This window comes from Chanos chanos, chromosome 7, assembly GCF_902362185.1.
Source record: "Chanos chanos chromosome 7, fChaCha1.1, whole genome shotgun sequence".
Taxonomy (NCBI): domain Eukaryota; kingdom Metazoa; phylum Chordata; class Actinopteri; order Gonorynchiformes; family Chanidae; genus Chanos; species Chanos chanos.
In genome coordinates this window covers 20,675,979-20,695,489 of record NC_044501.1, presented here as the reverse complement: position 1 = coordinate 20,695,489, position 19,511 = coordinate 20,675,979, and positions in this window count along the sequence as shown.

The following is a 19,511-nucleotide window of genomic DNA, read 5'->3' as shown; positions in this document are numbered from 1 at the left end:
TCTGGCTAGGCCTCCCAGCAGAACGCTCGCTGGACAGAGGGAGACACACACACACACACACACACACACACACACACACACACACCCTCAGGGCTCCCCATGGCCAGTCATGCAAGTGCTAGAGATGTTTCAATCAAACCAAGACAGACGATCACATTCAACATCACATCATGGCCAAGTAATAAAATCATGTGCTCTGCCCCCCCCCACCCCACCCCCAAAAAATACACATCTCCAAACATCCTTAGGCCAGTTACACATATGGTTGTAAGGGAAACAAAGCCATTGTCTCTGTGTTGTTTGTAGTGAGGACAGCTACCCTGAAGTGGCTCATTTAGTCTTTGTGAAAACCTCTGACCATCTGCCGTTTTGAACAGTTTTTCAAATTCTGTTCCTCAATTTTCAGCCTTAGCCGCCTGCCTGGGAGCCAAATAGGTGCAAGATGTGAGATGAAATAGCCTCTGAGAGTCAGGAGGAGACTTCTAACTATGACCGAAAAAAAGAAATCCAAAAAAAAAGAAAAAGAAGAAGAAGAGGAAGAGAGCTGGAGGAGCCTTCTGGAGAGGGCTCCAGTGAACGCTGTGAAGAGTGGCCACTGATCAGAAGGGTTTGGGGATTAGGGTGAAAATCGACTTTGAACTGAATTTGAGAAAGTGTTTAGAGAGCTCCCTAGTGACAGGGCTTGTGACCACGCTCCCTTACAGTGTCGAAATTTTACGCTTTGCCATGTAAAGTCTGAATCTTGTCAGTGTTACATTCGATAGTGGTGGTAGTGGTCTGCGGATATGCAACTGGTGAAGAGAAATTACTTGTAATATTCATCTCTTCCATATTATCTGCCTTAGGATATTACATAGCTCACAGCTATGTGATATAAGTGGACCTTCCACACCGGTACAAAACGGGGGGGGTGGGGGGGGGGGGGTGTTGATGATGATTTTTTTTTCAAATTCTGTTCCTCAATTTGCAGTCTTAGTTTCTTGCCTGAGACCCAAGTAGGAGTAAAGGTGTAAGATGAAATAACCCCTCAAACTCAGGAGGAGATGGCAAACTGGGAGAAAATAACAAAACAGTCTTCATGGACAGTGTTTTGCCATGGCTTTGAGAAGACACAATCTTTATGCAGTATTTTAAACTTGTCAACTGTTTGCAATGTAATTGAAGTAAGCTATCATACAACTATAAATCATCAAAACATTTTAAACAAGTTCACTAAGCTTACAAAATCTGTCTTGTTTTGGGGTTTTTTTTCAGTGCACCTCAGCATGTGTGTAGACACGCACTGGAGCATGTTTAGGGTAGTGAGGAAACCAGTGAGTTGAAAAAGATTGCTCTTAGATGTTCACACATGACTCTGCTTACAGAGAGATTCAGAGGATAGGCAAGGAAAAAAGAGGATTTTAGAGGGGATTGGTCCACCTGCTCCAAATCCAATCCTTGGCTTCGGTGTTAATCGAAATTCACAAGGAATGGAAACCATGAGATTAAGGCCAGTCACACTTTAGTGGTCACCAAAAGACCCCTCTGAAGTATGTTCTGATCATACACACATAGACACACACACAAACCACCACCACCAGCAACAACAACAACAATAACAACAACGTCAACAACAGCTCCTGACCATATTTACATCATTTTTCCCCACATTCTAACATCCAAACTGATGAAAATATACAATTCATTGAAAACTAAAAGAGCAAGTTTCAAGTTTCAAGATTTATGTGTCACATGCCAAGGTACAGTGTACAGTAGCAGTGAAATGAAGGTCGGCAGCAGGGACAATGCAAAACTCACAATAAGAAAAGTATAATTTAAGAATAACTTAGTAAGAGAGAGAAGGAAGAAGAGCAACATGTTAAAGAGCTAAAACATATTAAAAGAACTACTTAGACTGTAAAGTCAGATATCACCCTGAGAGATAAATGACAGAAATATCATACATACAGTGAACATAGGTATACAAAGTATACATATATAAATGGATGGGGGTGCAGTGTAGGACTGATGTCTAATGTTTAACTTCAACATCATGAATAGCGAGGCACTGTTCGCATTTTAGTTGTCTCTGCTCTCGAACTACTGTTTTTTAAGGGAATACTTTAAAAAAAATCTGAAAATTTACATAATTTGATCTAATCTTCATGTTATCCAGGTTTCATGAACAAACATCTGTGATATTTTCACTGAATTAGTCTATTTAGATTCCGGTCCCAAACATTTAAACTGGTTCATTTAATACGTTCATTACGCTTATTTAGTTTTAATCATTCAAATTTCATAGTGCTTCGTGACATTGATCCCTTCTGCTTGAAAGGCAGTGATTTGATCATTACTCCAGGGATACTCCCGAGCGCATGACTACATTATAATCACCGGATTAAACAAACTCGGGTACGCTCAATGATTAATTCATAAAGGGATTCTCAATTTCAAACATTTATGAAGGACATTATCTGTCAAATCTCCCGTCTCTGCATTCAGCGCACACCTTCACTCCTATTCATCGCTGAGAGGAACGGTGTTTTAAACTTTCAGCACCGTAGTCAAGGGACAGCTCCCGGATTGTTCTATACTATACCACGGTCTCGGTGAAAGACAGTTCGGAATTTCAGCACGCTACAGTTTGTCTACTGCACAGCGTTTATTCTGTTATTAAAACATAATGAAACCTTGTATTGCGAGTTCAATCCGCTCAAGTAACACCAGCAGGCGTTCTTTGCCCATGTCGCTCGGGTGAATCTCAGTTTTGTGAGTGCCACTGGACACAAAGTATTCAAACTCAGAAATGATATAATTTTGAGGTAAAGATAAACGTCATTAATAGACCGCTCACATCTGTCGAGTTTCTCTGAGGAGTATGAAATGGACAACGTGAGGTCCGTGTCAGTGGTCTACCTGCCAGTGACTGTCAGTAATCGACCGATGTTCCAAGTTTCGGTATGCCACGAAGATTAGAGGTGAAAATGCCATTACACTGTGACATCCCCTACATCTTCTGTCAGTAGCAAATGTAAAGCACCGAAATTACTCCGCTGTTTTTTTTTCTTCGACAAGACACAGGAGAGCTCAGGAATAATGTTGCAAAAGATGCAGAAAGCGTATTGCTCGTGGTCGGACTATGCGCACACCGAAAACGCGAATCCAGTACAATTATATGAAAGTTTCGCAGTACCTATTGTAACTAAGAACAATAACCAGGCATTTACTGGTCATTAAATCATCCAAAAGTATGACTGGTGTAATTTCATTACGGATACAATTAATTCGGATGTAGTAGTTTAGTAATCCTAGAGACATGTTTTTAAATATTTTGGTGAGGACGAGTAACCTGACTCCAAACTTGTAAAAACAAAGAACTGGAAGTGGAATGAGGTTTTAAATAGGCTACAGTATCCCTAATGTGTAAAATGCAGGTGACCGTTGAATAAGCACTGACTATTGAATCAACTACATGCAGTAGGATGCGCAGCATCCATGTGCATCCATACGTTGTTAACGTCTTCGTGAAAAAGCGTAGTTGTTAAAAAATAATCAAAACTTACCTTCTTTACCAAATACGTCTGTCGGCTGTTTGTCCCTTGTTTAAATGAGAAATAGAAAACCCTCCATGTTTTAAATCATACGTGCTGAACTTTCCAGTTATGGATGGAAATATCTTGCGGCGCTCAAGCCAAGCGAATCAGACGCACAGCTTGAGGCGTGAAAAAGTAATGCAGCACTTTATTTAGTTTGATTTTTCTTTCTCTATCTTTCCCTCAGTGTTTTTTCTCGTCGTTGTGTAACTGAACAAAGGAACGGATGTTGAAGCAGGAGTCCTTGGGTAAAACCTAATCTTCCGGTAGATGAGAGTCCTGAACCGCAATTTCTAACGTTGGTGATGCGGAGCTTCACCAGCAGCGCATACAAATTGCTCCATGCCTTCGATATGAGAGCGACTTAACCAGGCCTCCCTGGGTCCTAAAGCTTCACACAGCCACAGTGCCACTTCTTACAATTATCCAGAGCGTATGTTCTGCTCCCTTCCTTAACGTAAGATTTGACACACAGTTCTGAACCTGGGATGAAAATCTCCTGCCCTCGGTTTATCTTAACTATCCAAGCTGACCTGTATTCAAAAATACGCCTGGTACCCCCTTCCAGCGACACGTGTGTGTGTTGGATGAGCGAGAAACGTTCGTACTAGACCTATGGAATATTTACCTTCCAACAAATGTGACCTCTCCGCACACCAAATGTTAATTAATTCATCACTCACACGAAATAATGCGCTAACTGCATTTGTGATCGAACTGTTTAAAATAAGACTTCACATATCCTGAGTATTTCGGATTCCATAGGTACAAATCAAAAGGTGAATAACAGATATTTAGGGAATTCAAATGTATTGTAAGGCCCTGAAGTTTAGTTCCTGAACAGAGAAATACATATGTTACTGAGTTCTTGTCGTGTCTTTTAAATGTGTACGTCAAAATTGCACGTCATTTCAACCTTTTGTTAAGCAGCTGAGTATTAGAAATTTAACATTTCTGGTGTCCAGGATGAGCTTGGTCAGGTAGAGTCGGTTTTAAAGTGGCTTTGGCTTGCCTTTGTATTATGGCCTTGTGACATCTCAGAGAATAACGGGAATGACCGCCACAGGAGTGAGGTCATGTCCAAGGGGAACGGAGGACGCCAGTCGCTGTTCATTCCTATTTCACCATGCCCCTAATTAAATAGGCCTATATGAGTATATTTACAATTCATATTTAATTTTGTTTTTCTTTCTTATTTTGCCTCAATAGCTATGTATTAACTGACTTGTGTAATATTTTACCCTATCTCCAATCATTTATCACTGTTTAATGTTTTCCACATTTCCAAAACAATGTTTAACCTGTTTTCCTTTGCGCAGTCCTTGCTAATCTTTTTCATATTTGAACACCGTGATTGATAAGATCTGTGATTCTCATGCACTGCTGCTGTTTATCAGCTGTTTCCTTTATAAGCATTTTATTGCTGTACTGATGTACTTTCGGTTTGAATATATTTTTCATTGTTTAAATAATCCCCCGCCCCTGCCCCCCAAAAAAACAATCACTGCTCATTCTCCTCACATACTCTTTCTTTTAAAGTGCGAAAAAAGTATACACATACATACATACATGCATAAATATGTATATATATACACACACACACACACACACACACACACACACACACACACACACACATATATATATACATATTCATACGATAAGCGTTTGATGGGCCATTATTTTAGTGAAAGAGTCTTTTATGAAATGAGAGGCACTCAGCAGACAGAAATAGAATAAAAACAATTAGTATAGCATTATGAACAGGCAAAGTGATCCAGTCTTTTATTGATATTTACCTTTATCTTCTTTTTCACTTTCTCTCTTGCTGTTTTGACCAAAAGAATGAAGCTCTGTGTCATCACAGCATGGCAGTAAACCAACTTCATTACCTTCCGCAAACAATCAGCACGTCAGCTGTGTTTTCACCTTTTCATCAGTTTCTGTTTTCTTTTCGCTCTTTTCTCTTTTCCAGTCAACATGTCAATGACTAACATTAATTCAAAGGATGATATTCATACTCTAGGAAAAAAGAAGAAGTGAGAAATAAGTTCTGCCCTGAGACAGCTGAAAACTAACATATCATACATTGAGCCAAGTTTTTGAAAGGACCTGTCAAATCATTTGATTTATGGCATCTATTCAGGGCTGGTCATGTTATTATGAAATGTATATCTTACATCCCTTGGAATAAAATGATAATGAAAAAGGAAGTACCTTGACGCCCTAATTGACTTAGTAGCAAGAATATACTTTTAAAGTTTTTTGACACTTGCAGAACAACTTCCACACGAAATGACGAACAAATGGCCATTCACTTCTGAGGCCTGAGTTTCGAGCACACTGAGGGAGTAGAGAGAAAGATTTGTTTAATAGGAGCTGAAAAAAAGTTTAGCGTATATACGGATTAAACTGTTGGTTTGGACAAATGTTCATTGTGTCTTCTCTCTCAGTGAACCAAAAGCCAGAAAAAATAACCCTTCTCCAGCAAAGAGGGTATATTGCTACAAATGAACCAAACATCATCGTGACCCATTGTACCTACAAACCATTGAACCAAACCACTGACAGCATATTCTGCCTTCGTGTTAGAAAGAAGCAGTGACGTGAGCAAAATCATTAATGTTGAGCATCTATACATAACTTTGAATTGTCTTAACAAAAGTATAAGTTACATTTTATTGATCCCCATAGGAGAGTTCTTCTCCGCATTTAACCCATCTTAGCTCCTACAACTAAACTACAACCGAACTACCAAGCAGTGGGCGGCCCCCAGGGACCAACTCCAGATCTCAGCCGGTGGCAATGGCAGGAATATCTGATGTCTAATGTGTGGGGGGGGGGGGTTTGGCAGCAGGAGGGAACTTGAGCAGGTGGAGGAAATCAACCCAAACACAGAAGCACATGCAAACTCAACGCAGGAAGCAGCCACACCCAGAAACTCTTTTTCTTACAATGTGACGGCACTAATCACTATGCCACCATGCCACTTTAAGGTGGTGCGATCCGCATGAGGATATTTCATGAATGCCCAATACCAACAAGTCATCAGGTGAAATCTTTTAAAGAATCATAAATTACAGACAAAAGCTGATGAATTTTCAGAAAGCTTTTACAACCCCAGTGCTCATCCTGAACTCAGGCCAATTCAGCTCTTTTAGCAATGATGTCACTGAAGTGCTCTGTCAGCTATTTGGTATTTTATTTAATGAAATGACTACTATTAAGCAAAAAATACTCTGAATCAAAAACCGATAAAGTTTTGCCGATCATCTCTGAATCCCCAGAGATTCTCTTCCACCTCAGTCGCCGAACAGTTTTATTAAAATTCCCTGGATGTGGCTGCTTGCAAATGAAGAGTCACCGTTTCAGCATGGGCTTGCTATTGAATATTGAATCTCTAAATCTTAAGCTTCTAATCATAATAAAGAATTACACCCTTCAACACAGGGTACAGACAAAGCAGCGGTGGATTGTGGATAACTACGAGTCTGGTGTAAAGATCTGGCCATTTCATATGTTTGTTAATGAAATGAAGAAAGACTTTGCTGGCCTATGGAAGTGTTGTGGGAACAGCTGAGTGGTGGGTGAATGTGAGATTGACAGTTTCTCACTGCAGATGACAGGACCTGATGTTCAGTTTAACTTCTATTTTGAATACTGCTTTGCCCCACAATTGCATGCTCTTCAACTTCTCTGTCCTCTTTTGTCCTATATTTTTGGCTCAACAGGGGGAACTGGGCTGCATGGAAAATGACTGGGGAGGGCTTTTTTTGGTCTCTGTAACTGTGGTTTATGACAAATTTTTTAATTTTTCTCCAACCACAAATATGTAAACTAGAAGCAAGTAGGGCGAGAAAGCAAAAAGGACCAGATGGACAGAGGAAAAATGATTTCCAATCGAATGGACCGCTTCCCCCATCTGGACTCATAAGCATTTCTGAAAGTGTATCATTTTGAAATATCATTAAATGACAAAAATGTTCAACAAGCCTAGACTTGTGAGGAAAGAAATCAAGTACAGAAAAAAAGAAAAAGAAAAACTTGTAAAAAGAAAAATGGTTCTAGCCTGTTGGAGCTCTGCATGGCATGAAAAGGTGTTTAGATAATCTGCTGAAATCTGGAACTAAAGCGTCAATGCACTCGCACCCTCTTTTATCCTTTCTCTCTCTCTCTCTCTCTCTCTCTCTCTCTCTCTGGCTCTGTCCATTTGGGTTTTTTAAATCTCTAATGGACAAGTTCATCTCCTTTTCATCTTCTGACTTGAGGGCAAAAAAATCTGCCATTTCCTTGAAATCATGATCTTTCCAGATCACTGATCTTTGTTTTTGTATCTTACTACCTTTATTCTGCAGTTCTGTATGTACCATATCTTGCCCAACTGAAATGTCTGGGTTTAGAGCTAAAAGAGCTAAACAGGTATGTTTTCAGTGCGAGGTACAAACAGCTAAGTACTGAGTGAGTCTAAGAAATGAGATTCTTCCACAGATCCTGATGTAACCCTCTCTGCCTTTTTTCAGCGGTGCTTATCATGATGCAGTGTAGCGGGTGTTAATGTCATTTGGGTTTACTGCAGAGTTAGCTTTTTTCAGTCATTCTTATTCTAAAATGAATAATAATAGTAATGATTTCAACAGAAAATAATAACACTGTGAAATTTGGAGACGAGATGAAATACAGTACAAAATATGTTTTAGATCTATATTAAATTGTCAAGTAGTGAGAGCATGCTGATTAATATGTAATAGACTTTGTGTCTGTTTTGTGATGGGAGGCCTTGAAAAGTGCAGAGTGCTGGCTTGGGAGCTGCAGTAGAATCTCATTTGGATCTCCAGATCTGAAGTTTTCCTCAGCTGTTAACTCTCACTTCACACAGGGTCTGTGGGCTTCAACAGTAAAGCAAAACTTTGGCATTGTATCAATGCACAATGCACAACAATGTGTGTGTTTTCAACTTGTTTTCACAGCAGTATGCTTAGGAGATCTGATTCAGTTCATTCTGACGCTGGTGTCCTGAAATATCACCTCCATTCCACCTTTCACTGTCGAATATCCTTTATCATTGTACAGGGGATAATAATGGGTGGTTTTCATGGTTTTCTGCAAAAACAGAAGACCAGCACATTTTTATTTGAGTATTGATTCCCTTCCTCCCTTCACATTTGGTGATTTGTATTTATGATTGTCATAAAACTGTAAGAAAACAAAGTCCAACCGCATCTCCCAAATCCATCTTCCAGTGGTGGGGACACTCAGTAGTGACTATTATAACACTGTTCCGTGGATAAAGGACCCTCAAAACAAAACCCCTTCAAAACAAACAAAAAAAAGCCTTCACAGAGAATGTCTCTCTCTCTCTCTCTCTCTGTCTCTCTCTCTTTCTCTCTCTCCCTCTCTCTCACTCTCTTTCTCTCACTCTCTCTCTCTCTCTCTCACTCCCCTTCTCTCTCTCACTGTCTCTCTCTCTCTCTCTCTCTCTCTCTCTCACTGTCTCTCTCTCTCGTCTCTCGCTGCAATGCTTTCTCAGAGGTAATAAAATAGGCTACTTATTAGTCCACACACAACCTCACCAAAATAGAAGAGACTGATTTGGCATTTCATCAGATGCTGCAGAAAATAATACATCCTGCCCCCTACCGCTTGACAAGAGATTGTACGGCATTCTCTGCATACAATCTCAACTCTTCAGAAACCCGGTCTGGCTCAAAGTCCTTTACAGCACAATGAAAATCCAGTCACAATCACAAGGGTGTTAAAGGTTTCCTGCTCACCTGGGAGTGTGCGAGAGGGGAGGCACAGCGATCCAGATCTCCCCAGCTAATAGCTTTTTCTATTGGAAGTTAATTCTGCACCAGCATTAAATTATAAAGCATGTCAAAACAAATTAACGTCGGGCTGCAAGCAGGTGCACTGCGGACAGGCCCAGGGAACTGGTAATCTGGTGTAGGAACCTTCAGGCCCATTAGGCCTGTGGCCCCATGCTGGGTGGTAATACCACAGGTCCCCTCCCCACAACAGTTCAATCGAGCTCCCCATTTCTCTTCAAATCAGAGCAGAGAGGAGGGGGCAAGAGAAAGGCCTCAGAATTACAAGCCGTGGGATGTTTATAGCTTTGTGTATGTGTGTGTGTGTGTGTGTGTGTGTGTGTGTGTGTGTGTGTCTGTGTGTGCTTGGGGGAGAAGAACGTGCTTGCTTTGTAAAAACATGTGCACTATAACACAGGATAAGTAAAAAGGACATTCTGCCTGTTTCCTTCATATAACAATGAGAATTATTGGTCAAAATAATGTGTATTCTTTCATTTGACTCACATGACAATGGCACTGACCTAATCTTAAAAAAACACAAGGTCATAAAGAAGCTGATAGCATGTACTTCTATGGGGATTCACTGCTAACTTCCATATGAAGGTTACACTTAGCGCGTTCCCCAGCATCCCATCCTTCATTAAAAAAGAAAGGCAGTGCGTACAAACACAATCACATGCATACTAAATGGAGATTCATTTAAGTAGGTATAGAGATGGAAACAGGGCAAGTGCCAGGTCACAAGAGACTGTTTAATTATGGCAGCAGAAAAAAACGCACTGCATGTTAATTTAATAGGGTCTAATGAACACAGCAACTGAACACTGTGACATCACTACACCGGCAGGGGAAAAGAATTCATTTGCTGAAAATCTGCCAGAGGTTTTTTTTTTAATGTTTAAACTTGCAAATGAAACAATTTGTTTAAAAAAAATCTTTGAAATGCGTCAGCTCACATAAAATTAAAGTCCACACAAATCCTGAGGGAAGGCAGTGGTACGAGGCTTTCTCCTTCAGTCATTCAATTTTTAAGGTCTGTTTACACTGAAATATAAAAATGCCCTTTCTGTGGTCACTCTGGTCTAGTACGTAAATAAGACACTCACTAAGCTTGGTCACATTTGTATTCTCACATGCCTGTGATTGTGGCTATGCATACTGACAACAAGGGGCTATAGACAAGTAGGTAGAAAATATATTCACTAACAAAAAAAATGGTGAGGTGCATACATAGCGTTAAAGAAGAGTTGGGAAAGTTGAAAATTGGGACGACAGGGTGATAATTGGGGAGAGAAGCTTGACAATACAACCTACTGAAAATATGTCACATATTGACGTTTTGGGAAAAATGTCATAAATTGTTTTGGAGTACTATGAGGTGACATTAAAATGGCTGTGCAAAAACTTGCTCTTCCAGACAACTCTTAATCCGAACCCTAACCTTAACCAGTAATAATATTTCTTTGTTTGACATTGTCTGTAGCATTATGAAACAAAATGATATCAGTGAGATCTTGCAGAAATAAACATAAGATATCAGAAGGGAGAGATAGCAGCCACCAATGGCCAAAGTATGTAACTGCAATCATATGAAAAAATGACATTTTATCCCCACGAAAAAGAAAAAAATATATATGTCAAACAATGACATTGATCAGGAGGTCAATATTTGACATTTGTGACATGAGACCAGGAGGCAATGTAACTACCGTTACCACTCTAAAACATAGACGTGCACAAGGTCACTGGCACATATGCGTGTATTACACAATTAAATGACAATGCTTACAGCTCCATTCTTTACGTTACATCAGAGTAAATGTTAACCTCAGAAGTGAAGCTGATGATTTTGTGACAGTAATAATGTGTAAAGGTGTATATATATATATATATATATATATATATATATATCACTATGATGTAGGGTGGGTTGGTGTATGATGTAGGGTGGGTTGGGGTACGTATGCATCTGTGTCTTTGCAGTTCTTTGTTCAGTCAGCTCTTATGATGATAAGAGGTGTCAGAAAGCCCAGTGTACGAGCAGGTGGCTCATTTTCTACGGTGGAATAACAGTTTGAAAAGAAGCTTTTGCCCTTTGATAAAAAGCAGATGAAGGGTAAAGAGAAGAGATGGTTATTGATTAGTCCTGTCTTTATCTAGCCCAACATAGAACAGCCAAGAGTCTAATCAAGCTCAGTCACCCGGGCCAAGGATACCGATGGCTTTTCAAAAAGTACTTCATTCCCGTCTAATCCCTGTCGTTTTCTGTAATCTCTTCTGTCTTATCCCCCATTTAAATGCTTTCTCTCCACCACATTTTCCTACTCTTTCACTGGGACTCACTGGACAAAACACATATACACACAAACACACACACACACACACAAACACACACACACACACACACACGCACAAACACACACACATACACACACACACACACACACACACACACACTCACACACACACTCACACACAAACATTCAAAGTGCGTGACTATGTAAAATGCCTTTACTCCAGTTTCATCACTCTGCCCACAAAGAGCATTCTGGGAATACTGATACAATACAAATGCCCTTGTGGCTCAGGCTGCATATCAGTTAGTGTGATGTATGAGCCTGGAGCTTCCTAATTGGAACACGGTGATGTATTTAATAACACACATTAAAGCCCTAATTAAGAGTAAATTGAGCTGCTTCTCGTTGTCTACCAAACGTCAAGCTTAATTGTCTCTGTAAAAGCTCCGTGCAGAGCCAAGAAACAGTATTAAATAACCATCTTGTTTAGGTTTAGATTCTGGAATCCAACAGCAGCAAGCTATGTATTTAGCAAATATGCTATTTTTAACAAACCATTGTAATAAAAGTTATTTCTTATAAAAGTTTAGTCAAAGCCTGGATTTCTGTAGTTAATCTGATTATAAATATTTTGGTTAGGTCCTATAATATTTACTTTGATACTGGAAGAAAATACTGAAATAAAAATGTTTACTTCTGCTTGTGATTTATATTACTGCAATTTTTTTCCTCTGTGTACATTTCAGTAACAAGGAAAATATGCAAACAAATGTGGTAAACAAATATTGTGCCTGTTCTCATTACTATTTGTAGAACCATGATATGGTCAATAACGCACAGAGGTACAGAGAGAAAAAAGAGAGACTGCCTAGCCCTCAGAAATTACCCTCCATCAAGACTAATGGTGAAGAACATTTCTGTATTGACTGTGATGTACATTTAAACACATTAAGATCTGCCTTCACAGACAGAATGGCCCATAAGAAAAGAACCGGGTCATCTGGACCCCACACAGCACCAGCCTGTGGAGCAGGAGTAAGGGTGGTGACAGTAAGAGTAGAAAATATAGATAATATCAAAACCAAATCCACTGCCCAAGCAATGTGCTATCTCCCTGCCCCCCCCCCCCACACCTCCCCCTTTCTATCTCTACTGCTGCTCCCATGAGCATCCTACTCAATGCAAGGCTTCTTCTTCTGAAACCAGCCCCCCCCCCCCCCCCCCCCCCCCCATGTCTTCAACACTGCACAGCCAGATGTAGACCAAGCTTCACTCTGTTCCCTTCTTCAGACACATGCTGCTCTGAGGACTACGCCAGTGTGAACGTGTGTTTCTGGGTCTGGGTCCACATGCTTACTGAGTTTCACGTCACGTTGGAACATTCTGGAAAATGCAGCAGGTATGATTCTAACCCAGAACAGTGCCCTTCTTGTCTCAATGTCATGTGTATTATCTGTTCAGTAGCAGCATCCCTGGCAGCATCAGTAGCATCCACTCCCCACTTTCTGGTTTTATATTTTATTTCTGCATCTAGGAATAGTGAAGAAACATCCTCCACTCTGACCGACACCACTGAATTTGCAATCATGCAGAAGATTCTGGGTGTTTATTAGCATCTTGCTGATATTTTCATGTTTGCATTTACTATGCCAGCATCCACACAGATCTCATCTTTTACGAAAATAAATGAAACATTCAAACACTGTCTGTCTCCTCCAATCAATATCTCTCATTTATCTGCAGAGCTGAGAAAACATCCAGAGAAAGGTTTTGTTTATTTCCTGATATCTGGGTGGATGTAAGGTCTCCACCTGGCTCCTCATGTTCTCCCACTGATACCACTAGCTGTCAAAATCATCACTCGCTCAACCAACATCACCGACAATTTTCTGAGACAAAATATTGACTCTTTAGTCATGAACACAACATTCAAACACCCTCACACTCTTCAATGTTCATTGTATACTGTGGAAACCATCTCTGTTACTGTTAGAGAATACTCAGGCAAGATACAGTGAATTATTGACCTGTCTGTCCCCTACGGGAGCTCCAGTCCATAGAATCAACATGTGTGGTTTCATTCTCACCTCCCACAATGCTCTGCTTTACAACACGATCGACAGCACTATCCCTGTCATTAATCGAGCAGTAGAGCATGCTCAGCTAAGCAAATGAGACACCATAATCATCTTCAAAGCCACGCCACTACATCTCCTCTTTTGGATCTTGTTTGTTGTTCGCCCAAAACCGTGAAACATTTAGATTTATTTGTTACCGTGGAGATTTTGGCTTTATTTAGACATTACACTTCATTGTTGTGAAGTGCACAAATATTTTTAAACATTTTTCAACTGACTGTGAATAAATCTTTTATTTTATTCTTTTTTTACAGTCTGACCAAACCAATCATTTAATCCTTTGTTAACACTGCTCGTGAGTTGATTTTGCATATAAAGGATCATTTTTGTTGTATTTAGACTGTTAAACTGCACATTGGTAGTTACAGCTGGTTGGAGAACATGATTCATATGCCACTGTTTTAAACACTGTAATCAGAACTGAGGCATTTTGGCTTAGAACTGGTTGCAAAGTTCTTTGGCACACACTGGAGAACATGCCAAATAAACAGGAGGAAACAAAATCATACACCTGAGAACTGAGCTGGATGCCAGTCAGCTCATACTGACAAGCACTGTATGGCCTTAGCTTCACAACACTGCTTTGTCACAATGCACTGGGTGGTTTGGCTTGACATCAGTACAACTAAGTGAATAGTAAGCCACATGGTTCCTTTAGCCATTGGGTCAGCACTAAACAATTACTAAACCAATAGACATATACATACATACATACGTACATATATACACATATATAATCAAGCAAAAACGTTAAATAATTTCAATTTAAACGAGGCAATACTTTGGACTTTGTTAAGGGGTCCTTATTTTCTTGTTATTAGGACGGCAGCATTCACCACTATTAAAGGACACACTGATGTCATTTAGAACTTAACGTGTTGTCTTTACTTTCAGCTGCTGTCAGCCACAGCCACGCCTTACAGAATACAATTAACTTTTTCATAGGTCGTCTATCCCCACTTAGTGCAGACGCTCAAATAAATGCCCCTGCCTCAGGCAAACCAAACGCACACACAAGGAAGGCGGGCCACTCCCGAAACTCCAACAAACATTCGGCCCAGGCAACAGTGCAACAGTCTTTAAATCTGTTTATTTTAAACAGTTTTCCACTTCATGTCGGTGTCCTACATTACCATGAAGGGATTTATTTGCAATAATGACCGGCTCGCTGTACATTTTCCCTTACTTATTACACGGATTTGTTGAATACTTGACCCTGATTAGTCAATTACGGTATTCTACGTTCAGCTATTCCTGAGATTTCTTACTATTTCTCTACCTCTTTAGGCCATCCCTTCGCAAATTCCCTGTCAAATTTAGCTCCCCTACTTAGAAAGTCCTAATACCAAGAAAATAAGGACCCCTTAATGAAGTCCAAATTATTGCCTCATTCAAATTTAAATTATTTAATGTTTTTGCTTGATTATCTTTGATTATATTGTAAAATTTTACTGATGCTAATGTTAAACTTGTTTTGCTCACTCAGTAGCCTATCAAGAAAAAAAGGAGAAATTATTTAAAAAAAAATAAAAACGACTGTCTTGTGATATGCCTGAGTATAAACTAACTTTTGTATATTCAGAGTTACATTTATGTATTGAGAATTATATTTATATATTCGGAATCATATTTATATATTTAGGAATTTTATTTATATATTCAGAATTACATTTATATATTCAGAATTACATTTATATATGTGGAATGGTATTTATATATTTAGCTCTACATTTATGTATTCAGAATCATATTTATATATTCAGAATTACTTTTATATATTCAGCTTTATATTTACATATTTCCTGTTTGGCCCCTCATATGCCTCCTACTCCATGTTTAAATATCTACATCCAAAATGAAAAGGACAGAAACGAGTTCCTCTGTTGGGAGTAAGGTTTGTGTGTTAGTCTGGCCCTGTTTTTGCTCTTTAGAAAGTGCAACGCGAGTGTAAAGAGAGCGTAATTACTGAGTTGTGTTGCTGTATTTACACACTACAGGCCCTCCTTGCAGCAGTAAACAAAAACTAATTACACCCTCTCTGCTCCAAAAACCCCTTATCTCAGCTCAGCAAGTCATCATCAAACTAACGTTTAATTACTGCGCACTAAGGCATTCATTCCTCAGTTCATGTTTTCACTCTGCCTCTTCAAATTGCCTTTAAACTCTCTGCTGCCCACCCAAAACATGCCTGAAGGCAATTCCCCTGTTTATTTTACACTCTTCTTCTCTCTCTTGTTTTTTTTTTTTTTTTGTGAGGATACAAATTACAAAACCCTGTTAAACTAATATTTGGGTTACGAGGGTCTGATTTGATTGCAGAGTGTTTTTTGGTGTTTGGGTTCCATGCGCATCCTAAATAGGCCCTCTAGGTGTTACACATGAATGGTTATTACAACAAACACATGTAATTGAGAATACGATTATTAACAGCAAATGTAGCTTTTTCAAGGCTGTGTAAATCACAGCAAACATGTGCTGCATTCTCAACTGTAAGGGATACTTGTGACGCATGCTCTGACTAAAATCAAACCACTGTAAGACAAGCCTGGTTTCCATGGCCACTGATTGGGTCATGTGGCCCCATTCCTCCACTGTGCCCATAAAGACAGAGTGAAAAAAAGAAAAGAAAAGAAAAGAAAAGTTGAAGAGAAAGGAAGGAGGGGTGCTATGGGATGTGGAAAGTTGCAGAGATCTTAAAAGGGTCTGGACAAGAGGATGGAGGACAGTCTGCTGAAACAAGCTATTTTCATCCTTAGCAAGGTCACCCTCTCAGTGTTTGCCTGTCAGAGAGACCGACAGAGTGAGAGAGAGAGGGAGAGGGAGAGAAGGAGAGACAGACATAGAGAGATAGACAGACAGAGGTAGAGAGAGAGAGAGAGAGAGAGAGAGAGAAGGAGAAACAGACAGGGAGAAACGGACAGAGAAAGACAGACAGACAGAGACAGAGAGACAGTGAAGGAGAAACAGACAAAGAGAAAGAGAGAGAGAGGGCTGAATGGAGTGAAAAGGAGAGAAATGAAGAGAGAGAGAGAACGAGAGGCATTATGTGTGGGCTTGGGTTTGAGCAAAAAGCATTTTACTGACAATACAACTTTCTTGTGGTTTTAGAAAACCTTCAACACGCTCAGTGGCAATGGTAAGACATGATAACAATATATCATTTTTTGATTCAAATGGGAAAACGGTGCAGGAGTTGAAGCTATCGGGTTGAGTTATACTAAAAGGACATAAGAGGTCAGTTGGAGTACATCGAGCAGTTTTGTCCACGTTCTTACTTGAACATCCTATCTTATATATAATTTCATATAAAAAAGACCAAATAATTCATCTTGTATCTTACATCTACAACATACAATATATTCTTATTCATCACGTTTGGGGCAAGAGATGCTATATGTTCGTAATGGTTGATGGCTCACACAAAGCTTTGACTTACACCAATGGGTCATTCACCTTTCAAAAAAAAAGATTTACAGCCAAATATAAACATTAACTAACCTTATATGGTATACATATATGTGTTCATGTGATTTAATTCGTTTACTTATTTTCATTTTCTGTTTTCATCACTGTTGTGAAAAGCATCTCCCTCTGTCTTTTATATATTTTGTTTAAAAATTGACAAGATTGTCATGTGAAGTTCATCCTGAGTGAGACAGAGCTGATTTTTCTCTGAAACACAGCATAACCTGTCCATCCACACTCCCATCCTGTCAGTCCACACCTCTCACGCCATCAGGAACCCTGGGCTTTTCCTTGGCAACCACTCAAGCTTCCCTGGGAACAATCACTACAGCAGCTCCAACCCGCTGTTCTCCTCCTCTCCAGCATCAGGAGCATCCAGCCGTTCTTCACCTCCTTCACTCCTGGTCTAGGCCTTTATGATCTCCAGGCTGTGCTAATGCACCTCCCCCCTCCCCTCAACTCCCCAGCATATGCCTACAACACACGAATTTATTCCTTACTGTACTCGACACAGATCTGCCTCAGCCCACCGAAAAATAAAAGGCTAGATATTGGCTCTACTATTCTTTTTTACCAAAGGTAGGATTTTACACTACCTCTAGGAACACACACCTCTGGACAACAGGCAGTTTTATTCCTACATGGATCTAACACTTGACTGATCATGTCTTGCTGCTTTGGAGCCCTTGCTCCACAGTCAGGACTGCCTGGACACAATCTTCATTTCATCTCCACCAAATTTCAAACTCAAAAAATACATCTCGCATTACCCCCCTGTTATAGCTGTGTATAGTTTGATGGATGTGTATCAAGGTAAGCAGTAACATTGTGCGCTTCAATGCTCATCATCTGTGCATGTTGTTCCCTCAGTTTTTTTTAAATTTCATGACTCGTTTGACGTTCTGATATTCAGAAGAAAGAAAGAAATAAAGGTTACGCTCTCCTGGTGTATGTTCAAGCTGTAACTACTGACCCAAAATGTCAAACCATCAAATCGTTGTGTTTGTTTGGTCAGTGTGCACTCTGTTTGCAGTTCTGACATCCACAGAATGATAGATGTACCATGTAGATTGGGGGAGCACATTTCGGTGCATACCAAAAAGCAGTTTCAGACGGGTGACAGGACTGCACTGTTAATGAGTTAACAGGTCCATGTATTGACACTGTCATTGTTCTCAAATTAATTTCTTCATAATGCTGGGGTTAAGAGTTAGAGTTTGTTCTGTGAGTAAGTAAACTTGTTTTGATCTAAGTTTGTTATGTAACACGAGATGTGTTAATTTATTGTATTTATATATATTTATTTTCAATACATAATTATTTGTTTATGTCAGAAATATTGTGTTTTATGAAACTATTTGCTGCCTCACTCTTCCGTGGTTGGTACCTTGAATTTTGAAGATGTAATTATGTCTGGCATGCTCTGGGCACTTCTTTATCTATTCAGCTTGAATCAGGTTTTTGTCCCTCAGATTTATTTTTGAAATTGTTTGCAGTTTTGACTAATACTTGGACTCTGTTCAATAACAAAATAAAAATCTGTTTTGCACTCTGCTCAGAGCTTGTGCGTCTTTTACTTCTTCTGCTCTTTTTATGACTGAACGTGTCACTCCGTAACAAAAAGTGGCTTGGAATTATTATTGAACTTAATCTTATACCCATGTCTAACAATCACCTACCGTTGCAAATTTCTGTTTACAAGAACATTTTGAGAACTAGCTTGTTTTAGAGCAAACGAGATCAATCAAACATGGCCTCAAAGTACAATGTGCACAGGGAGTGTATATGTAGTGTATCCACCTTTTTAAAGCCATTTCCATGAATGGCACAATACGCCTATACCACCCTCCCTACTGTTGCGGTCTGGTGGAGTCAAGGTGTACACTGTTTTCCCTCCAGTGCTTTTGAATGTTACCTACAAAATTCCTTGGAGTTTGAAGGTCAGTGTCTTTTTTGAGGAGGAAGTAAACAAAAGGAAGTAAGCAAAAATCAAATTTATCACATTTGTGGTATTTGCACCATGTTTTTTCCCCAAATGCTACTGTTCACTGGAGGCCAATTCACAATTATCAAAATACTATTGAAGCCATAGAGTCTGTTTTTCCATGATTAGTGATGATATGGAGAAGTACAATACTTTTTATTTCAGAGAATCTATACCAGTCTTTAGAATGCTGTAATTAAACATGTACTTGTAGAAAACTAAATTCAATGAAATTGCACAAAGAT